This window comes from Pelophylax lessonae (genome assembly GCF_965119305.1).
Source record: "Pelophylax lessonae genome assembly, chromosome: 6".
NCBI lineage: Eukaryota > Metazoa > Chordata > Amphibia > Anura > Ranidae > Pelophylax > Pelophylax lessonae.
In genome coordinates this window covers 128605351-128628752 of record NC_138773.1, presented here as the reverse complement: position 1 = coordinate 128628752, position 23402 = coordinate 128605351, and the positions used below count along the sequence as shown (strand labels likewise).

The 23402-nt window shown below is 44.2% G+C and overlaps 1 protein-coding gene across 1 annotated transcript in view; it reads left to right on the top strand.

The window, feature by feature from the left end:
- Nucleotides 1-23402, top strand: part of LOC309558652 (uncharacterized protein) — a gene marked incomplete at both ends in the record, with an annotated part of 92906 nt that overhangs the window by 27612 nt on the left and 41892 nt on the right. The window lies entirely within an intron of this gene.

Here is a 23402-nt window from a genome sequence, read left to right as displayed (position 1 = left end):
CCCTACTCCTCATCTAGCCTTTTAGGGGTACAAACAATAGTAATTGGGGCCTAGTGTGGTTGTGTACGTGTGATATACATACACTTTTTTTGGATCATATTTTCTATTCCGCTATTTAATCAAAAACCTTTGGGGATCAGTTAAATTGGGGGATAGTCTGTGTTGGTACGTGTGAGAGAGATCCACCTTTCCAAGTTGTTGGGGTTCATCTCATACTTCTGAAGGTTTGAGGGTGCTGCCTGTTCCATACTCCCCCTACTCCTCATCTAGCCTTTTAGGGGTACAAACAATAGTAATTGGGGCCCAGTGTGGTTGTGTACGTGTGATATACATACACTTTTTTGGGATCATATTTTCTATTCCGCTATTTAATCAAAAACCTTTGGGGATCAGTTAAATTGGGGGATAGTCTGTGTCGGTACGTGTGAGAGAGATCCACCTTTCCAAGTTGTTGGGGTTCATCTCATACTTCTGAAGGTTTGAGGGTGCTGCCTGTTCCATACCCCCCCTACTCCTCATCTAGCCTTTTAGGGGTACAAACAATAGTAATTGGGGCCTAGTGTGGTTGTGTACGTGCGAGATACATACACTTTTTTTGATCATATTTCCTATTCCGCTATTCAATAAAAACCTTTGAGGATCAATTGAATTGCGGGATAGTCTGTGTCGGTACGTGTGAGAGAGATCCACCTTTCCAAGTTGTTGGGGTTCATCTCATACTTCTGAAGGTTTGAGGGTGCTGCCTGTTCCATACTCCCCCTACTCCTCATCTAGCCTTTTAGGGGTACAAACAATAGTAATTGGGGCCTAGTGTGGTTGTGTACGTGTGATATACATACACTTTTTTTGGATCATATTTTCTATTCCGCTATTTAATCAAAAACCTTTGGGGATCAGTTAAATTGGGGGATAGTCTGTGTTGGTACGTGTGAGAGAGATCCACCTTTCCAAGTTGTTGGGGTTCATCTCATACTTCTGAAGGTTTGAGGGTGCTGCCTGTTCCATACTCCCCCTACTCCTCATCTAGCCTTTTAGGGGTACAAACAATAGTAATTGGGGCCCAGTGTGGTTGTGTACGTGTGATATACATACACTTTTTTGGGATCATATTTTCTATTCCGCTATTTAATCAAAAACCTTTGGGGATCAGTTAAATTGGGGGATAGTCTGTGTCGGTACGTGTGAGAGAGATCCACCTTTCCAAGTTGTTGGGGTTCATCTCATACTTCTGAAGGTTTGAGGGTGCTGCCTGTTCCATACCCCCCCTACTCCTCATCTAGCCTTTTAGGGGTACAAACAATAGTAATTGGGGCCTAGTGTGGTTGTGTACGTGCGAGATACATACACTTTTTTTGATCATATTTCCTATTCCGCTATTCAATAAAAACCTTTGAGGATCAATTGAATTGCGGGATAGTCTGTGTCGGTACGTGTGAGAGAGATCCACCTTTCCAAGTTGTTGGGGTTCATCTCATACTTCTGAAGGTTTGAGGGTGCTGCCTGTTCCATACTCCCCCTACTCCTCATCTAGCCTTTTAGGGGTACAAACAATAGTAATTGGGGCCCAGTGTGGTTGTGTACGTGTGATATACATACACTTTTTTGGGATCATATTTTCTATTCCGCTATTTAATCAAAAACCTTTGGGGATCAGTTAAATTGGGGGATAGTCTGTGTCGGTACGTGTGAGAGAGATCCACCTTTCCAAGTTGTTGGGGTTCATCTCATACTTCTGAAGGTTTGAGGGTGCTGCCTGTTCCATACCCCCCCTACTCCTCATCTAGCCTTTTAGGGGTACAAACAATAGTAATTGGGGCCTAGTGTGGTTGTGTACGTGCGAGATACATACACTTTTTTTGATCATATTTCCTATTCCGCTATTCAATAAAAACCTTTGAGGATCAATTGAATTGCGGGATAGTCTGTGTCGGTACGTGTGAGAGAGATCCACCTTTCCAAGTTGTTGGGGTTCATCTCATACTTCTGAAGGTTTGAGGGTGCTGCCTGTTCCATACTCCCCCTACTCCTCATCTAGCCTTTTAGGGGTACAAACAATAGTAATTGGGGCCTAGTGTGGTTGTGTACGTGTGATATACATACACTTTTTTGGGATCATATTTTCTATTCCGCTATTTAATCAAAAACCTTTGGGGATCAGTTAAATTGGGGGATAGTCTGTGTTGGTACGTGTGAGAGAGATCCACCTTTCCAAGTTGTTGGGGTTCATCTCATACTTCTGAAGGTTTGAGGGTGCTGCCTGTTCCATACCCCCCCTACTCCTCATCTAGCCTTTTAGGGGTACAAACAATAGTAATTGGGGCCTAGTGTGGTTGTGTACGTGTGATATACATACACTTTTTTTGGATCATATTTTCTATTCCGCTATTTAATCAAAAACCTTTGGGGATCAGTTAAATTGGGGGATAGTCTGTGTCGGTACGTGTGAGAGAGATCCACCTTTCCAAGTTGTTGGGGTTCATCTCATACTTCTGAAGGTTTGAGGGTGCTGCCTGTTCCATACCCCCCCTACTCCTCATCTAGCCTTTTAGGGGTACAAACAATAGTAATTGGGGCCTAGTGTGGTTGTGTACGTGCGAGATACATACACTTTTTTTGATCATATTTCCTATTCCGCTATTCAATAAAAACCTTTGAGGATCAATTGAATTGCGGGATAGTCTGTGTCGGTACGTGTGAGAGAGATCCACCTTTCCAAGTTGTTGGGGTTCATCTCATACTTCTGAAGGTTTGAGGGTGCTGCCTGTTCCATACTCCCCCTACTCCTCATCTAGCCTTTTAGGGGTACAAACAATAGTAATTGGGGCCCAGTGTGGTTGTGTACGTGTGATATACATACACTTTTTTTGGATCATATTTTCTATTCCGCTATTTAATTTAACTGGGCCTCCATGCGAGACCTGTGTGCCTTGTTGCGCTGTTTTGAGTACTCCACCAACATGGCCAGTGGCAATGACGCCGTTCTCAGCTTAACTATCCCACTTCCATGCCTCCTTGAAAAAACAATTCGGGCGATGATGGAAGAGGATGTGGCACAGGATGAGGAGGAGGAGGAGGATGAAGAGGTAACATTTCCAAGGCTTTCAGGGCAGTCATTCGCAAGGGGCTCCGAGGGTGGGTTCCTGCACACGCAAACGCCAGGGACGCAATTGTCCAGCAGGGGCACAGTTCTGGAGGATGAGGAGGATGAGGAGGAGGAGGAGCTGGAGGAGGAGATGGAACCATGTTCACAGCAGGGTGGCACCCAGGCCAGCTCATGGCCATCACTGGTGCGTGGCTGGGGGGATACAGAGGACACGGACGATACACCTCCCACAGAGGACAGCCTTTCGTTGCCTCTGGGCAGCCTGGCACACATGAGCGATTACATGCTGCAGTGTCTCCACAACGACCGCCGAGTTGCCCACATTCTAACTTGTGCTGATTACTGGGTGGCCACGCTGCTGGATCCCCGTTACAAGGACAACGTACCGTCCTTAATTCACTCACTGGAGCGCGATCGCAAGATGCGCGAGTACAAGCGCACGCTGGTAGACGCCATGCTGCTGGCATTCCCATCTGACAGCGGGGCCACAGTGGAAGCACAAGGCAGAGGAGAAGGAGGAGGAGGTCGCCAACGCAACCAGGGCACCGCCAGCACCTCAGAAGGCAGGGTTAGCATGGCCGAAATGTGGAAAAGCTTTGTCAGCACGCCACAACAAACAGCAGCACCAGCAGCTCAGATGGAACGTCTTAGCAGGAGGCAGCATTTTACCAACATGGTGGAGCAGTATGTGTGCACACGCCTACATGTAGTGAATGACGGGTCTGCCCCCTTCAACTTCTGGGTCTCCAAATTGGGCACATGGCTTGAGCTTGCCCTTTACGCCTTGGAGGTGCTGGCGTGCCCTGCAGCCAGTGTATTATCTGAACGGGTATTTAGCACGGCTGGGGGCGTTATAACAGACAAGCGCAGCCGCCTGTCCAGAGACAATGTGGACAAGCTCACGTTCATTAAAATGAACCAGGCATGGATCCCACGGGACTTTTCCGTACCTTATGCAGAATAGCAATGGATACCGACCTTACCCACCCATTGTTCCATTTTTGCTCTTTCTCACTCTTTTGGGGTGTACCCTCATTTAAAATTTTTGAAAAGAAGCAGTGTTGGCTACCTCGTCCTCCTCCTCAGGGCCAGATTAATGTAGGGGCTATTGGAGCTGCAGCTCCAGGCCCCTACCTTTTATATAGGCCCCGGGTTGGCCATATTCACTGTTACCGCTCTTCTGTCACTTGTAAACACAGAAGTCTGGCTTCTATGCTCGCTTCCCCAGGCAGCACCCTCAGAACCTCCCCACACAGCGTGAAGGCCGGACAAGGAGGGACAGTTGGCGATGCATGGATGTGTTTATGGGCTTCAGAGACAGCATCCCATGTTGAATTAGACATGCATGGCTGCACCCTTCCTCCTCTGGGTGCATGGCAAGGCACGGCCCTTAAGGCCCTTCAAAATCCTCAGCACCAAGCCCATGATGCTGTTAATCCGGCCCTGGTCCTCCTCCACCGCCGCTTCCACCTACACCGCCCATAGGTGTGCGCAGCCTATTGCATTAAGGTGTGCACCCCAAAGTTGAAATACACATGCATGTGTTTGCCAGCAGGGAGAGTAATGTATCGGGGCCATGTACCTGTAGGCAAGGAGAAATAGAGCAGAGCAGGTCCCAGGGAGATCTTTCCCATCTCCTCACTGGCAATGCTATGTGCCCTAGGTGATTAGGGTGTGCCCAGGCACACCCAGCACACCCTGTGCGCACGCCTATGTCACCGCTAGGCTTGTGACGGTATCAGATTTTCATGCTGCGATTAATTGATTAAGGTTTTGCCACGGTATACGGTATTATCACGGTATTCTATTATTAAATTTAAATTATTAAATTTCCACCTCACTTCAATTTCATTGCTGAATTTAGGGGCTTTGGTTCACTTATGCACATTATTATATAGTCAGTCAGTACAGACTCTGTGAACCAGGCCTAAAATAGGTCATCAAGCAGTGTCTGGCCTAACTGGTGATAACTGGTTCTGGCGCTCGGCTCCGATCCGATGGCCTGGTCATTAAGAGGGCAAATCCTTGTGGTCAAGAAGTGGTTAAACCTGAAGGAGGTGTTGTTTATAAATTACTTTACTATTGCTTTAGGCCTGGTTCACATGTATGCGGGTTGGTGGTTCACATTTGCACAGGCATAGCAGCCCATTGATTTGAATGGGCTGCTATGCCCTCATTTTCCACAGAAAAAAGGTGCATGCAGCATTTTTTTAAAATTCAGTGGCCTTGAAATCCATCCTGCTTTTGCACCATGCGACTAACCTGCAGTTCCTGCTCTGGCAAGCTTTCTGCATTTTTTGTATACGTGGGCACGGCATTTAAAAATAAACAGTTTGCGTGTGCAGCAACGGCAGGTAAGTCGCATGGTGCAAAAGAAGGATGGATTTCATGGCCACTGCATTTTTTTAAATTCTGCATGCACCTTTTTTCAGCTGAAAACGCAGGCATAGCAGCTCAAGCCCATTCACATCAATGGGCTGCTATGCCTGTGCAAATGTGGGCCCCCAACCCGCATACATGTGAACCAGGCCTAAAGCAATAGTAAAGTCATTAATTGGTTAAACCTGCAGGAGGACCGGTGTTTTTATCTATTAATGACTTTACTATTGCTTTAGGCCTGGTTCACATGTATGCGGGTTGGGGGCCCACATTTGCACAGGCATAGCAGCCCATTGATGTGAATGGGCTTGAGCTGCTATGCCTGCGTTTTCAGCTGAAAAAAGGTGCATGCAGAATTTAAAAAAATGCAGTGGCCATGAAATCCATCCTTCTTTTGCACCATGCGACTTACCTGCCGTTGCTGCACACGCAAACTGTTTATTTTTAAATGCCGTGCCCACGTATACAAAAAATGCAGAAAGCTTGCCAGAGCAGGAACTGCAGGTTAGTCGCATGGTGCAAAAGCAGGATGGATTTCAAGGCCACTGAATTTAAAAAAAATGCTGCATGCACCTTTTTTCTGCGGAAAATGAGGGCATAGCAGCCCGTTCAAATCAATGGGCTGCTATGCCTGTGCAAATGTGGGCCGCCAACCCGCATACATGTGAACCGCCAACCCGCATACATGTGAACCACCAACCCGCATACATGTGAACCAGGCCTAAAGCAATAGTAAAGTCATTAATAGATAAAAACACCGGTCCTCCTGCAGGTTTAACCACTTCTGGATCGCAAGGATTTGCCCCTTTAAAGACCAGGCCATCGGATCAGAGCGCCAGGACCAGTCATCACCAGGTAGGCCAGACACTGCTTGATGGCTATATAATAATGTAATGTGGGCTGCTAGGCGTGTGTGTGTGTATATATATATTTATTAGAGCTGCACGATTCTGGCCAAAATGAGAATCACGATTTTTTAGCTTGGAATAAAGATCACGATTCTCTCACGATTCTCTGTGTAACAAAAAAAAAAAAAATTGGGATAACTTTACTGTTACGTTTTTTTTTTTTTTTTTATTCATTAAAGTCTAATCATTGCGTTTGAAAGACTGCTGCGCAAATACAGTGTGACATAAAATATTACAACAATCGCCATTTTATTCTGTAGGGTCTCTGCTAAAAAAATATATAAAATGTTTGGGGGTTCTAAGTACTTTTCTAGCAAAAAAAAAACTGATTTTAACTTGCAAGCAGCAAGTGTCAGAAAAAGATCCAGTCTTTAAGAGGTTAAACTTCCTTTCTCCCTGGCAGAGGGAAGGAAAAGATACAAATGTAATCATTTTTGTTTATAGTTAGGAGACTTAATGCTGAAAGGTGTTAGCTGAGTGAGTGAATGAGTCATCCAGCTCACTGAAATGTATCAATTCACAAGTCAGGCAGACTTGACAGAGAAACTCGGTATTTTAAAAATGCCACAATAACAATACCGTGGCTATGCAATACCGCGATATATCGAATTACCGAAAACCGGCATATGTCTAGTCACCGCCACATCCACCACCACCTCAACCTCCCTCCTACTCCATATGGGCCTCGTCCTTCAGAGATGAAGAAGAACATTGTTTTATTTTTCTGTTTTTTTTTGTTGTTTTAAGTTATTTCCCTATCCACATTTGTTTGCAGAGCACTTGCCATGCTCTTAATTACGTTTTGCTGCCATTTGCAGCACTCTAGCCCTTTCCTTTGGTGTTTTAGAGCCATTTTAGTGCCTTAAAGTTCGGGTCCCCATTGACTTCAATGGGGTTCGGTGTCCGGGAAAAGTTTGGTAAAAGTCCGGGACACGGACCCGGACTTTTTTTTAAAGTTCGGCCGAACCCGTCGAACACGGACATCTAGGTGTTCGCTCAACCCTACATGTGAGCAAACCTCAGTCTAGGTGTATGACACTCTAGACCATGCTGAAACCATTCATTATCCAACCAACATACAAGGTTGAACGTCCAAACAGATTTCTCGGATTCCTGATTGCCAACATTGTTTTACTGCGCTTTGAATGGTAGTTGCTAATGCCATTGCAGCAGTTAACTTCTGTCTCCATCAAGACTTTACAAGCTGAAGTTGCAGATTTCAAGGAACATTTGAGTTTCTTTACTAGGAGATCGAAATTCAAAAGACTAATAAGGAACAGTTTGTGACATAGCTAACACTAGCAAAGTCGCTACAAACTGACCTTTGAAACTGATTTTTTTTCTCCATTTTCACCGCTTTACTTAAAAGTTATGAACAATTCCCAATATGAACTATTCTTTTATAAAAAGAGGACAAGACATTTTTTTTTCTTTTTTGTTTCTCTTGACTTTCTTCCCAGATATGGCTAGGCTGCTTAACTGCATACTAGCCACTTGCCGACTGCCTAACGCCGATCTACGTCGGCAGTCAGCCCCTCACAGGCAAAGTGACGTAGGGCTACGTCACTAGCTTGTGAGGGTCTAGGGAGCGAGCGCGCGCCCCCGGAGGCGCGCTCCCGCTCCCGCGTGGTCACGGACCCCCCCGCGCGTGTGACCAGCGGACCCGATGTCCGCCGGTCACTCGGCGATCGGCGGGGGAGAGGGAGAATGTCAGGCAGCTTGTGTAAACAAGCCACCTGTCATTCTCCTCGCTGTAAAGACACCGATCAAACGGATCTAGTATGTAGATCCGTTGATCAGTGTCCTTACAGCTCAAGCCAGAGCCAATCACAGTAGAAAGCATGCCCCTAGGGATACACACAGCCCCTCCCTCCCAAATAAAGTTAACCCCTTCACAATCAGTGTATTTTTACAGTAACAGTGCATATGTATAGCACTGATTACTGTAGAAATGTCACTGGTAACCCCAAAAGTGTCACAAATGTCAGTCAAGGGTCCGATCTGTCCGCCCCAATGTCGCAGTACCGCAAAAAAAATCGCAGATCGCCGCCATTACGCGTTAAAAAAAAAAACAACAAAAATGACAAAAATCTTTCCCTTTGTTAGTAAACGCGATAACTTTTGCGCAAACCAATCAAAATACGCTTTTTGCGATTTTTTTTTACCAAACATATGTAGCATAAAACAAATTGGCCGAAAATTTTAAAAAATTTTGATTTTTACTTTTTTTTTCCGGGGAATTTCATATAAAAAAATGTGAAAAATATTGTTATTTTTGCAAAATTGACGCTCTTTTTTTGTTTATAGCGCGTGATCAAAAAATCGCACAGGTGATCAAATACCACCAAAAGAAAGCTCTGTTTGTGGGAAAAAAAGGACGTCAAATTCATTTAGGTACAGCATCGCACGACCGCGCAATTGTCCGTTAAAGTCACGAAGTGCCGAATCGCAAAATACCCCCTGGTCAGGAAGGGGGTAAAATCTTCTGGGGCTTAAGTGGCTAGGAAGAAAGGGAGGGGGTGGTAATGTCTGGAGTATTGGTGATTAAAAAAAAATAATAGGAAAAAAAATGGATTTAAAAAAGCCATGTATATTCCATCTTATGCATATAAGATTGTGAACAGCATAGCTTACATCTTGTTTGAAGGTGAAGGAAAGTTAATATATGTTCATTTGCAAAATGTCTGTTACAAGAGAGATTAGAATTTCAACAGAGGTCTTTGTATCCCTTTTGTCATAAATAAGGTGATACATTGACATCTCTATCAGATAAGACATAATGGTAGTGTCAGCCTGTCTGTAAGTATTGCAACAATAGACAATGGCTCAGTGTTCTTCATCAGACATTTAAAATATAAATGTTAAAGATACCCTATATTATGTGTAAACTGTATATCAACAATTACGTCTTATTCTATTGTTATTGAACAGACAAGGAATCACTGCTCAAGGTGGTGTAATTGCCTGATGACTCACACAGGTGCATGCCCCGGCTCGCCTCCGTGAAAACTTGATAAAAGAAAAGGAATTGGCAGCACTCCAGGTTGAGTCAAAATCCATATTTATTGACTGGACATCCAAATATGACAATCTTGACAAGGTAGACGCGTATCACACACTGACTGTGTGCTTAATCATTACTATTTTATTCTATTGTTGATGTGGTGGAATATATATATGACGTTTTATATATATATATATATATATATATATATGTGTGTATATATATATGTATATATAAATGTTAGAATACATTTCTTTTAAGTGTAAGGACATACGTATCGGGTCACTAATTACCTCATTCTAAGAGAAGTTTGTGTTTAAGTGTTTAAGGCATCATAAATACTACAAACCAGACACGATGTCTGACAGTATATGGCATGGTCAAATAATTAATGGATCTTCACTGGCCAGACAGGTCAAAGGTCATCAGATAAGAATATGTTCTAATTGTTTCTATATACCAAATTTAATGAACAGTACAATACTGCTCCCTTTGGACACACTAATAAATGCAGTCTTGGGATAATGAGATATTTCCAATATAAAAATATATATATTGTATTAAAAATATAATTATTGAAATGGCATTAATTGCCAAGAGAAATGATGGAGATATAGATGGACATTTATGTATGTACTGAGAGTATGGGCAAGTTTTATGTTGTGTTTTATAGTTAATCTTGAACATAGAGAAATCATCATTTAACTTTATTATACAAAACATTGGGTTAGTTATTAGGAGAGGTGTGACTATGACCTCACCAGTTAAGGTATAGAATATCCCGACCAATGGGGATAATGTTTCATCCCTCTGGGTTTAACTTATGGTAATTTTATAGCCCTTTGTTCATACCATATAAAAGGAAGAACCCAGATGAGAGATAGGACACATTACATTGCACAACACACCTTACACTTGCAACATACACACTACTACATCCCTCGATATACTCATCCAGACATACTCCGTCTTGCTCCATCATTCATCTGAAAATTTGAGGGACGCCAAACAAAACTCCTCCCTCACTTACCACCATCTTGAGAAAGGCATCCATCTTAGGACTCTGGTAACGACCATTTGGAGCTAGCAGCCATCTTAAGTGTGGTAAATAGAACTTTGCTGTTTATTTGAGTTTATTTAACAATTGTTTATTTCCTTCCTTATATGTTTTATATTGCATATTTAAGGGAAATAAGATTACAATCCCAGCTGTATAAACCATGGTAGATTTTTCTCTAAATAGCTGATTTTTGTTTTTATACATTTTTATTAATATCAGATTTATCGCATTATTTGCGATTTTAGTCTTCCGTTTTGCATGGCTTATTCTCGCTCCATCTGCAGTGAAGTCACTTTCGGCTATGCAATTCGCAGACAATTGTGGTCTGTTTATATAGAACACTTACCTATGGTTTATGCTATACCTGGAGAAAAGGTAACCTTGCTTTCATTTTGCTTTCACTTTGTTTCAGTTTCACTTTCATTCTTGAGCTAAACATCACATTGCATTGATTGTTTGAAGTTAGTATTTTCTGTAGAGTTATCTTTTCGTGTCACTTCCTATTTGATCATTTATTGTGAATACATGTCTTGTGAATAAATATTTTATATATATTCCATACTGTAGACTGTACTCACTAAGATTGGTATATGCTTTTAAAAAGAAATTAATCAATTAAAAAGAATTCGCTACATACTGATTTGTGGAAATAAGTGGAGATTCTCCTACCGCACAGATCTTTGCTTATTAACCATAAATAGACACTGTTATATTCAGAGCAGTATAAATATTCTGACATAATGGAGGGACAGCGAGATATTATTATTAAATATTCTTACAGCGTAAAAGCAACACAGCTCATCACCCTGAACACACCATCCCCACAGTCAAACATGGTGGTGGCAGCATCATGGTTTGGGCCTGCTTTTCTTCAGCAGGGACAGGGAAGATGGTTCAAATTGATGGGAAGATGGATGGAGCCAAATACAGGACCATTCTGGAAGGGGGCACGGCGATGGGAGCCATGTTCGCCCCTAGTTATGCCAATTTGTTTATGGGGTTGTGGGAACATCATTTCATCTGGAGGAACAACCCTTACAGGGCGAACCTGGTTCTCTTCGCCCGCTATATAGATGACATAATCGTCATATGGGATGGATCGGATGATGAACTACAGGCATTTGTTCAGTACTGCCAAAATAATCCGTATGGGATCCAGTTTACACATGTGGTGGACAAGGAAAAGTTGGTCTTTTTGGATTTAGAGCTCAGGGCGGAGCCAGATGGGTGCATTACCTCAAAAACCCACTTTAAACCTACAGCAGGCAACTCGTACCTGCATGCCCGCAGTCACCATCACCCCAGGTGGATACGTAACGTTCCTTTGGGTCAATTTTGTAGGCTAAGACGTACATGCACCAAGCTCGAGGACTTTGAAGAACAAAGTTCTATCCTGATCAAAAAATTCCAACAAAAGGGATATGACAACCAATGTATACACACAGCTTATATCAAATATAGGCAGGAATATACTGATGAGAGGAAGTCTGAGGACTGTAGAACCAGTCAGGTATATAAAACAAGGGAGGACTATAAAGTGTCATTCTGCACCAAATACAACCAAAAAGCGTTTGCCATTAAAAACATCCTAGAAAAACATTGGGGCATTCTAGAAAAAGATCCGTTATTATCAGGGGCCATTTCGAGTAAACCAAAGGTCATCTATCGTAGACCGAAAGATCTAAAGAGTATCTTAGCACCGAGCCGAGTTAAACTCACTAGGACAGAATTGGCACAGATGTGGAAGACTGCATTTGACCAAAAGGGCTCCTTCAGATGTGGAGTTTCCAACTGCGGACTTTGCCAATACATTTGGCATAGGAAAAAGGAGGTCGCAGGGATAGACGGTCGAGTACATCCTACCAGACAGTTTATTAACTGTTCCACAGAGTTTGTGGTTTATGGTCTTGTCTGTCCCTGCGGACTCCTTTATGTAGGACGCACTTCACGCACTTTCAGAACACGATTTGGAGAACATAAAAGGAACATCCATAAAGGTTTTGATAAACATTCTCTCTCATTTTCTGGATGTGCATGACAAAAAATCAGTGGGTCTGAAAGCCTTTGGACTTGAGGCCATCACAGGTTACACAGATGCTGGCTAAGATTTCAAAGGTTGTGCAGTAGGGAAACGTATTGGATAGTGTTGAGCGAACACGGACTGTATTATTCGTGTTCGTACCGAATAATTGGATTTTTTTTACCCGAACACGGACACGGACACTTTACTGTATGTTCGGGTAAAAATCCGTGTTCGGTCGTTTTATTTCCGGGTTTTGCATGCTTTGGCGCTCTTTTCATGGCGGGCTTTCAACAGCCAATCAACAATCGTTTAACTGGTGTGCCTTAAGCCATCCCAGCCATGCCTGCAAATGTCTTAGTAGCTGTGATTGGCCGTCTGAAGCATGTGACCAAGTCTTTATAAGTTCGAGGCAGCCGCCGCAGCAGCGTCATTCTGCTGCTTAGCTAAGGGACAGAGCACACATCAATGTGCTGGCTGCTGATTAGGGAAAGATAGGCAGGAAAAAACCATTTGTGTCCGGATAGAATTGAGGGACAGGTCGGAGTGTTTAGGCAGGGCGAGTTGTAGGCATTTTAGGGATAGAGTCTGCTGAATTATAGGGTCAGTGTCTTCTACAAACTACAATCGATATTGCTGTGTGGGGGGTGGGGTGAATCTGCACTCAATCCTGATCTACGATCTCTTCTCAATCCTGTTAGGGACAGAGTCTGCTGAATTTTAGGGAAACTGTGTTCTACAAACTACAATCGATATTGCTGTGTGGTGTGGGATTGGAGATAGGCAGGTGTCAGTGATCCACATCCATTTTTCTGTGTGTGAGCTGCAGTGAACACAATCTTTTTGGGCTGCAGTGAACACAATCTTTTTGGGCTGCAGTGAACACAATCTTTTTGGGGTGCAGTGAACAAAATCTTTTTGGGGTGCAGTGAACACAATCCTTTTTGGTGTGCAGTGAACACAATCTTTGTGGGGTGCAGTGAACAAAATCCTTTGTGGGGTGCAGTGAACACAATCTTTTTGGGGTGCAGTGAACAAAATCCTTTTTGGGGTGCAGTGAACAACATCCTTTTTGGGGTGCAGTGAACACAATCTTTTTGGGGTGCAGTGAACAAAATCCTTTGTGGGGTGCAGTGAACACAATCTTTTTGGGGTGCAGTGAACACAATCTTTTTGGGGTGGAGTGAACAACATCCTTTTTGGGGTGCAGTGAACAAAATCCTTTTTGGGGTGCAGTGAACAAAATCATTTTTGGGGTGCAGTGAACACAATCTTTTTGGGGTGCAGTGAACACAATCTTTGTGGGGTGCAGTGAACACAATCTTTTTGGGGTGGAGTGAACAACATCCTTTTTGGGGTGCAGTGAACAACATCCTTTTTGGGGTGCAGTGAACACAATCTTTTTGGGGTGCAGTGAACACAATCTTTGTGGGGTACAGTGAACAGAATCTTTGTGGGGTGCAGTGAACACAATCTTTGGGGGGTACAGTGAACACAATCTTTTTGGGGTGCAGTGAACACAATCTTTGTGGGGTGCAGTGAACACAATCTTTTTGGGGTGGAGTGAACAAAATCATTTTTGGGGTGCAGTGAACAACATCCTTTTTGGGGTGCAGTGATCAAAATCCTTTTTGGGGTGCAGTGAACACAATCTTTTTGGGGTGCAGTGAACAAAATCCTTTGTGGGGTGCAGTGAACAGAATCTTTGTGGGGTGCAGTGAACACAATCTTTGGGGGGGTACAGTGAACACAATCTTTTTGGGGTGCAGTGAACACAATCTTTGTGGGGTACAGTGAACAGAATCTTTGTGGGGTGCAGTGAACACAATCTTTGGGGGGTACAGTGAACACAATCTTTTTGGGGTGCAGTGAACACAATCTTTGGGGGGTACAGTGAACACAATCTTTTTGGGGTGCAGTGAACACAATCTTTGTGGGGTGCAGTGAACACAATCTTTGGGGGGGTACAGTGAACACAATCTTTTTGGGGTGCAGTGAACAACATCCTTTTAGGGTGCAGTGAACACAATCTTTGTGGGGTGCAGTGAACAACATCCTTTTAGGGTGCAGTGAACACAATCTTTGTGGGGTACAGTGAACAGAATCTTTGTGGGGTGCAGTGAACACAATCTTTGGGGGGTACAGTGAACACAATCTTTGTGAGGTGCAGTGAACACAATCTTTGTGGGGTGCAGTGAACACAATCATTGTGGGGTGCAGTGAACTCAATCTTTGTGGGGTACAGTGAACACAATCTCATACTTCTGAAGATTTGAGGGTGCTGCCTGTTCCATACTCCCCCTACTCCTCATCTAGCCTTTTAGGGGTACAAACAATAGTAATTGGGGCCTAGTGTGGTTGTGTACGTGTGATATACATACACTTTTTTTGGATCATATTTTCTATTCCGCTATTTAATCAAAAACCTTTGGGGATCAGTTAAATTGGGGGATAGTCTGTGTTGGTACGTGTGAGAGAGATCCACCTTTCCAAGTTGTTGGGGTTCATCTCATACTTCTGAAGGTTTGAGGGTGCTGCCTGTTCCATACTCCCCCTACTCCTAGCCTTTTAGGGGTACAAACAATAGTAATTGGGGCCTAGTGTGGTTGTGTACGTGTGATATACATACACTTTTTTTGGATCATATTTTCTATTCCGCTATTTAATCAAAAACCTTTGGGGATCAGTTAAATTGGGGGATAGTCTGTGTTGGTACGTGTGAGAGAGATCCACCTTTCCAAGTTGTTGGGGTTCATCTCATACTTCTGAAGGTTTGAGGGTGCTGCCTGTTCCATACCCCCCCTACTCCTCATCTAGCCTTTTAGGGGTACAAACAATAGTAATTGGGGCCTAGTGTGGTTGTGTACGTGTGATATACATACACTTTTTTTGGATCATATTTTCTATTCCGCTATTTAATCAAAAACCTTTGGGGATCAGTTAAATTGGGGGATAGTCTGTGTTGGTACGTGTGAGAGAGATCCACCTTTCCAAGTTGTTGGGGTTCATCTCATACTTCTGAAGGTTTGAGGGTGCTGCCTGTTCCATACCCCCCCTACTCCTCATCTAGCCTTTTAGGGGTACAAACAATAGTAATTGGGGCCTAGTGTGGTTGTGTACGTGTGATATACATACACTTTTTTTGGATCATATTTTCTATTCCGCTATTTAATCAAAAACCTTTGGGGATCAGTTAAATTGGGGGATAGTCTGTGTTGGTACGTGTGAGAGAGATCCACCTTTCCAAGTTGTTGGGGTTCATCTCATACTTCTGAAGGTTTGAGGGTGCTGCCTGTTCCATACCCCCCCTACTCCTCATCTAGCCTTTTAGGGGTACAAACAATAGTAATTGGGGCCTAGTGTGGTTGTGTACGTGTGATATACATACACTTTTTTTGGATCATATTTTCTATTCCGCTATTTAATCAAAAACCTTTGGGGATCAGTTAAATTGGGGGATAGTCTGTGTTGGTACGTGTGAGAGAGATCCACCTTTCCAAGTTGTTGGGGTTCATCTCATACTTCTGAAGGTTTGAGGGTGCTGCCTGTTCCATACCCCCCCTACTCCTCATCTAGCCTTTTAGGGGTACAAACAATAGTAATTGGGGCCTAGTGTGGTTGTGTACGTGTGATATACATACACTTTTTTTGGATCATATTTTCTATTCCGCTATTTAATCAAAAACCTTTGGGGATCAGTTAAATTGGGGGATAGTCTGTGTTGGTACGTGTGAGAGAGATCCACCTTTCCAAGTTGTTGGGGTTCATCTCATACTTCTGAAGGTTTGAGGGTGCTGCCTGTTCCATACCCCCCCTACTCCTCATCTAGCCTTTTAGGGGTACAAACAATAGTAATTGGGGCCTAGTGTGGTTGTGTACGTGTGATATACATACACTTTTTTTGGATCATATTTTCTATTCCGCTATTTAATCAAAAACCTTTGGGGATCAGTTAAATTGGGGGATAGTCTGTGTTGGTACGTGTGAGAGAGATCCACCTTTCCAAGTTTTTGGGGTTCATCTCATACTTCTGAAGATTTGAGGGTGCTGCCTGTTCCATACCCCCCCTACTCCTCATCTAGCCTTTTAGGGGTACAAACAATAGTAATTGGGGCCTAGTGTGGTTGTGTACGTGTGATATACATACACTTTTTTTGGATCATATTTTCTATTCCGCTATTTAATCAAAAACCTTTGGGGATCAGTTAAATTGGGGGATAGTCTGTGTTGGTACGTGTGAGAGAGATCCACCTTTCCAAGTTGTTGGGGTTCATCTCATACTTCTGAAGGTTTGAGGGTGCTGCCTGTTCCATACCCCCCCTACTCCTCATCTAGCCTTTTAGGGGTACAAACAATAGTAATTGGGGCCTAGTGTGGTTGTGTACGTGTGATATACATACACTTTTTTGGATCATATTTTCTATTCCGCTATTTAATCAAAAACCTTTGGGGATCAGTTAAATTGGGGGATAGTCTGTGTTGGTACGTGTGAGAGAGATCCACCTTTCCAAGTTGTTGGGGTTCATCTCATACTTCTGAAGGTTTGAGGGTGCTGCCTGTTCCATACTCCCCCTACTCCTCATCTAGCCTTTTAGGGGTACAAACAATAGTAATTGGGGCCCAGTGTGGTTGTGTACGTGTGATATACATACACTTTTTTTGGATCATATTTTCTATTCCGCTATTTAATCAAAAACCTTTGGGGATCAGTTAAATTGGGGGATAGTCTGTGTTGGTACGTGTGAGAGAGATCCACCTTTCCAAGTTTTTGGGGTTCATCTCATACTTCTGAAGATTTGAGGGTGCTGCCTGTTCCATACCCCCCCTACTCCTCATCTAGCCTTTTAGGGGTACAAACAATAGTAATTGGGGCCTAGTGTGGTTGTGTACGTGTGATATACATACACTTTTTTTGGATCATATTTTCTATTCCGCTATTTAATCAAAAACCTTTGGGGATCAGTTAAATTGGGGGATAGTCTGTGTTGGTACGTGTGAGAGAGATCCACCTTTCCAAGTTGTTGGGGTTCATCTCATACTTCTGAAGGTTTGAGGGTGCTGCCTGTTCCATACCCCCCCTACTCCTCATCTAGCCTTTTAGGGGTACAAACAATAGTAATTTGGGCCTAGTGTGGTTGTGTACGTGTGATATACATACACTTTTTTTGGATCATATTTTCTATTCCGCTATTTAATCAAAAACCTTTGGGGATCAGTTAAATTGGGGGATAGTCTGTGTTGGTACGTGTGAGAGAGATCCACCTTTCCAAGTTGTTGGGGTTCATCTCATACTTCTGAAGGTTTGAGGGTGCTGCCTGTTCCATACCCCCCCTACTCCTCATCTAGCCTTTTAGGGGTACAAACAATAGTAATTGGGGCCTAGTGTGGTTGTGTACGTGTGATATACATACACTTTTTTTGGATCATATTTTCTATTCCGCTATTTAATCAAAAACCTTTGGGGATCAGTTAAATTGGGGGATAGTCTGTGTTGGTACGTGTGAGAGAGATCCACCTTTCCAAGTTTTTGGGGTTCATCTCATACTTCTGAAGATTTGAGGGTGCTGCCTGTTCCATACCCCCCCTACTCCTCATCTAGCCTTTTAGGGGTACAAACAATAGTAATTGGGGCCTAGTGTGGTTGTGTACGTGTGATATACATACACTTTTTTTGGATCATATTTTCTATTCCGCTATTTAATCAAAAACCTTTGGGGATCAGTTAAATTGGGGGATAGTCTGTGTTGGTACGTGTGAGAGAGATCCACCTTTCCAAGTTGTTAGGGTTCATCTCATACTTCTGAAGGTTTGAGGGTGCTGCCTGTTCCATACCCCCCCTACTCCTCATCTAGCCTTTTAGGGGTACAAACAATAGTAATTGGGGCCTAGTGTGGTTGTGTACGTGTGATATACATACACTTTTTTTGGATCATATTTTCTATTCCGCTATTTAATCAAAAACCTTTGGGGATCAGTTAAATTGGGGGATAGTCTGTGTTGGTACGTGTGAGAGAGATCCACCTTTCCAAGTTGTTGGGGTTCATCTCATACTTCTGAAGGTTTGAGGGTGCTGCCTGTTCCATACTCCCCCTACTCCTCATCTAGCCTTTTAGGGGTACAAACAATAGTAATTGGGGCCCAGTGTGGTTGTGTACGTGTGATATACATACACTTTTTTTGGATCATATTTTCTATTCCGCTATTTAATTTAACTGGGCCTCCATGCGAGACCTGTGTGCCTTGTTGCGCTGTTTTGAGTACTCCACCAACATGGCCAGTGGCAATGACGCCGTTCTCAGCTTAACTATCCCACTTCTATGCCTCCTTGAAAAAACAATTCGGGCGATGATGGAAGAGGATGTGGCACAGGATGAGGAGGAGGAGGAGGATGAAGAGGTAACATTTCCAAGGCTTTCAGGGCAGTCATTCGCAAGGGGCTCCGAGGGTGGGTTCCTGCACACGCAAACGCCAGGGACGCAATTGTCCAGCAGGGGCACAGTTCTGGAGGATGAGGAGGATGAGGAGGAGGAGGAGCTGGAGGAGGAGATGGAACCATGTTCACAGCAGGGTGGCACCCAGGCCAGCTCATGGCCATCACTGGTGCGTGGCTGGGGGGATACAGAGGACACGGACGATACACCTCCCACAGAGGACAGCCTTTCGTTGCCTCTGGGCAGCCTGGCACACATGAGCGATTACATGCTGCAGTGTCTCCACAACGACCGCCGAGTTGCCCACATTCTAACTTGTGCTGATTACTGGGTGGCCACGCTGCTGGATCCCCGTTACAAGGACAACGTACCGTCCTTAATTCACTCACTGGAGCGCGATCGCAAGATGCGCGAGTACAAGCGCACGCTGGTAGACGCCATGCTGCTGGCATTCCCATCTGACAGCGGGGCCACAGTGGAAGCACAAGGCAGAGGAGGAGGAGGAGGAGGTCGCCAACGCAACCAGGGCACCGCCAGCACCTCAGAAGGCAGGGTTAGCATGGCCGAAATGTGGAAAAGCTTTGTCAGCACGCCACAACAAACAGCAGCACCAGCAGCTCAGATGGAACGTCTTAGCAGGAGGCAGCATTTTACCAACATGGTGGAGCAGTATGTGTGCACACGCCTACATGTAGTGAATGACGGGTCTGCCCCCTTCAACTTCTGGGTCTCCAAATTGGGCACATGGCCTGAGCTTGCCCTTTACGCCTTGGAGGTGCTGGCGTGCCCTGCAGCCAGTGTATTATCTGAACGGGTATTTAGCACGGCTGGGGGCGTTATAACAGACAAGCGCAGCCGCCTGTCCAGAGACAATGTGGACAAGCTCACGTTCATTAAAATGAACCAGGCATGGATCCCACGGGACTTTTCCGTACCTTATGCAGAATAGCAATGGATACCGACCTTACCCACCCATTGTTCCATTTTTGCTCTTTCTCACTCTTTTGGGGTGTACCCTCATTTAAAATTTTTGAAAAGAAGCAGTGTTGGCTACCTCGTCCTCCTCCTCAGGGCCAGATTAATGTAGGGGCTATTGGAGCTGCAGCTCCAGGCCCCTACCTTTTATATAGGCCCCGGGTTGGCCATATTCACTGTTACCGCTCTTCTGTCACTTGTAAACACAGAAGTCTGGCTTCTATGCTCGCTTCCCCAGGCAGCACCCTCAGAACCTCCCCACACAGCGTGAAGGCCGGACAAGGAGGGACAGTTGGCGATGCATGGATGTGTTTATGGGCTTCAGAGACAGCATCCCATGTTGAATTAGGCATGCATGGCTGCACCCTTCCTCCTCTGGGTGCATGGCAAGGCACGGCCCTTAAGGCCCTTCAAAATCCTCAGCACCAAGCCCATGATGCTGTTAATCCGGCCCTGGTCCTCCTCCACCGCCGCTTCCACCTACACCGCCCATAGGTGTGCGCAGCCTATTGCATTAAGGTGTGCACCCCAAAGTTGAAATACACATGCATGTGTTTGCCAGCAGGGAGAGTAATGTATCGGGGCCATGTACCTGTAGGCAAGGAGAAATAGAGCAGAGCAGGTCCCAGGGAGATCTTTCCCATCTCCTCACTGGCAATGCTATGTGCCCTAGGTGATTAGGGTGTGCCCAGGCACACCCAGCACACCCTGTGCGCACGCCTATGTCACCGCCACATCCACCACCACCTCAACCTCCCTCCTACTCCATATGGGCCTCGTCCTTCAGAGATGAAGAAGAACATTGTTTTATTTTTCTGTTTTTTTTTGTTGTTTTAAGTTATTTCCCTATCCACATTTGTTTGCAGAGCACTTGCCATGCTCTTAATTACGTTTTGCTGCCATTTGCAGCACTCTAGCCCTTTCCTTTGGTGTTTTAGAGCCATTTTAGTGCCTTAAAGTTCGGGTCCCCATTGACTTCAATGGGGTTCGGTGTCCGGGAAAAGTTCGGTAAAAGTCCGGGACACGGACCCGGACTTTTTTTTAAAGTTCGGCCGAACCCGTCGAACACGGACATCTAGGTGTCCGCTCAACCCTAGTATTGGATCCACCAACTTGGTTCATTGGCTCCCAGGGGGTTGAATTATAGTTTGGACATCACAGCTGTCATACGTTGAGTGTAGGGTCAGCTGGCCCCATGGTCTTTGTCAGGGAGATTTTTTCAGAGTCATGTGATAATAGATACACAATAGGGGGGGAGGCAAGTGTAGGATGGGGAGGAGAGACAGAAGGGTGAGAGTTTGGGGTCACCACTACAGGCAGGAGGATGCACCCAACTAGATAGGCCATTGGATATGAGGCTTAGGCCATGAGGACAATGGGTGCACATGGTGTACCACTTTCTAATTCTAATTTTACTATTGCACTATTTTAGTATGCCACTGTTGAATACGCTATTGTTAGCAGTTTTAGTGAAAAAAGTGCATAGCAGAGACATTTTATGTTTTTTCATGGATGGTTTTTATTATATAATTTTTTATCATACATTCTGGCTATATAGGCACCTACATTATTGATGATATCATTGCACATGTTATAAGACATGTTTACAGTATAGAGTAGCATCATGTTCCTATATCCTACAATACACTGGAGTCCTAGGACTCCAGTGGATCCACAAGGGAGTCAGGGTGTGACTGTCCAGTACGCAACAATACCCATATAGCATATAGGAGAACATTTTTATGTCCGATTTTCTTCTTCACACTCACCTGAGGAGTAAATTGTATATATGGAATTATACAAGATACAATTGCATACAATTATTAATTATTAATTACATTTTTTTTTTCATATATAATTTATATAATTTTTATATATATATATATATATATATATATATATATATATATATATATATATATATATATTGTAAGGGATTAGCTCGGTGGTAGGCGTATGGGTGACCCCTTTGGGGGGGTGCGTTTTCACAGAGAAATAGCCCAAAAGTGCTTGCAAACAACAGGTTTATGGTTTATTCTTCCAATTTCTTCATACCAGTGCATGCAGCAAAACATCAAAATAAAATAAAACACAAAATAAATCCTGGCCGCTGTGGGCGTCTACCTTCTCACAGCTGGAAACCTACCTAAGAAGTCTTCCCAACCTACTGTTGGGCCGACACTGCTGATCCTACAGCAGACACTCAAATGTCCATTTGTTTGCTTTTCACACAGCACAAACATTGTCCATTGAACATGTCCCTTTGTTTTCTTTCACACAGAAACACTTCGTCTTCTCACCTTTGAGACGTCTTCACTCGTTTTTACCCTCCTGAGCGCACACCGCTTCAGGAGGTCTTCCCCATGCTCACTCAGCTTTCAGGGGGCACACAGGACTGTCCTCTACCCACATGGCGTCAGGATGCAGCCGTTTGTCTGCCTTCCTCTCCCAGCCCACACGGCGACAGGAGGCAGCACTCAATAGATTTTCTCTGGACAAATTATAGAGGCCTTGATCTCCTCATTCCGAACAGCTGAATGGTTTTTCAACTTCCTTACACCTTCCTGCTGCCTTTGGCAGCCGACACCCTATAATAATTAGTGAACTTTTCAAAGCAGGTGGGAATGTGTCTCCTCTCAGTGACTACATTCCCAGATTTACCTGACTTCCTGTCACAATATATATATATATATATTTTATTTAATTTTTTTTATATATATATTTAAAATATACAGAGAAGAAATTCCAGGGCACCCGCCAACACAGGGTTCCATTTTTAAATTGCTGTTGCTGATTGGATGGTGAGCCTTGGGGGACGCTGTAGATCCTTGAGATAATGTCTTGTACTATAAATCCCATTAAGACTTCATGTGGAGTGCAGTATCTTCCTCCAACAGCCAGGTGGCAGTGTACCTAACCAGTGATCTAGCTTGGTTGGTGTACATGTCCCCATGGTTACAGACGGAGGCGGGCTCTATACAGAGCTTCCACCCGTCTTACAGGAAGTGATGCGGTACAGGTCCTGGAGCGCAGGGCGGACGGCATGCATTCCAAGACCAGGAAGTAGCGATCTCCTGGGGGAATACACACTTAGCAGCAAGATCGAACTGCACAAGTCATATTTCTGCATGTGAGAGGCCCCGTGAGTGAGAGGATGTGCGGCTGGGCACTGAGGCACGAACGGGATATTTGGTACAAGTGGATAAGGTCTGCCATATGGGATATCCAGGAGGGGTAAGTCACTTGCAACAGCCATGGCTCCATCTATACATCAGAGGAGTCATGGAAAGCATACCCTGAATCTACATATGAATATATGAGATCTGTGGCTTGTACAAATACTGAGCGCCGTTCCTGGCGTACATTCCCAGCTTTGTGGACCTCTCGGCTGGTTGTTGAAGTAACATCTGATGGCAATTCTTAATTGAACTGTCCCATAGGACACACAACCAGTGGCCATAAAAGTTTTGAGTATTAAGGCACAGGCACAGCAGGAGCGTTTGTTGATACTGGATGGTCCCG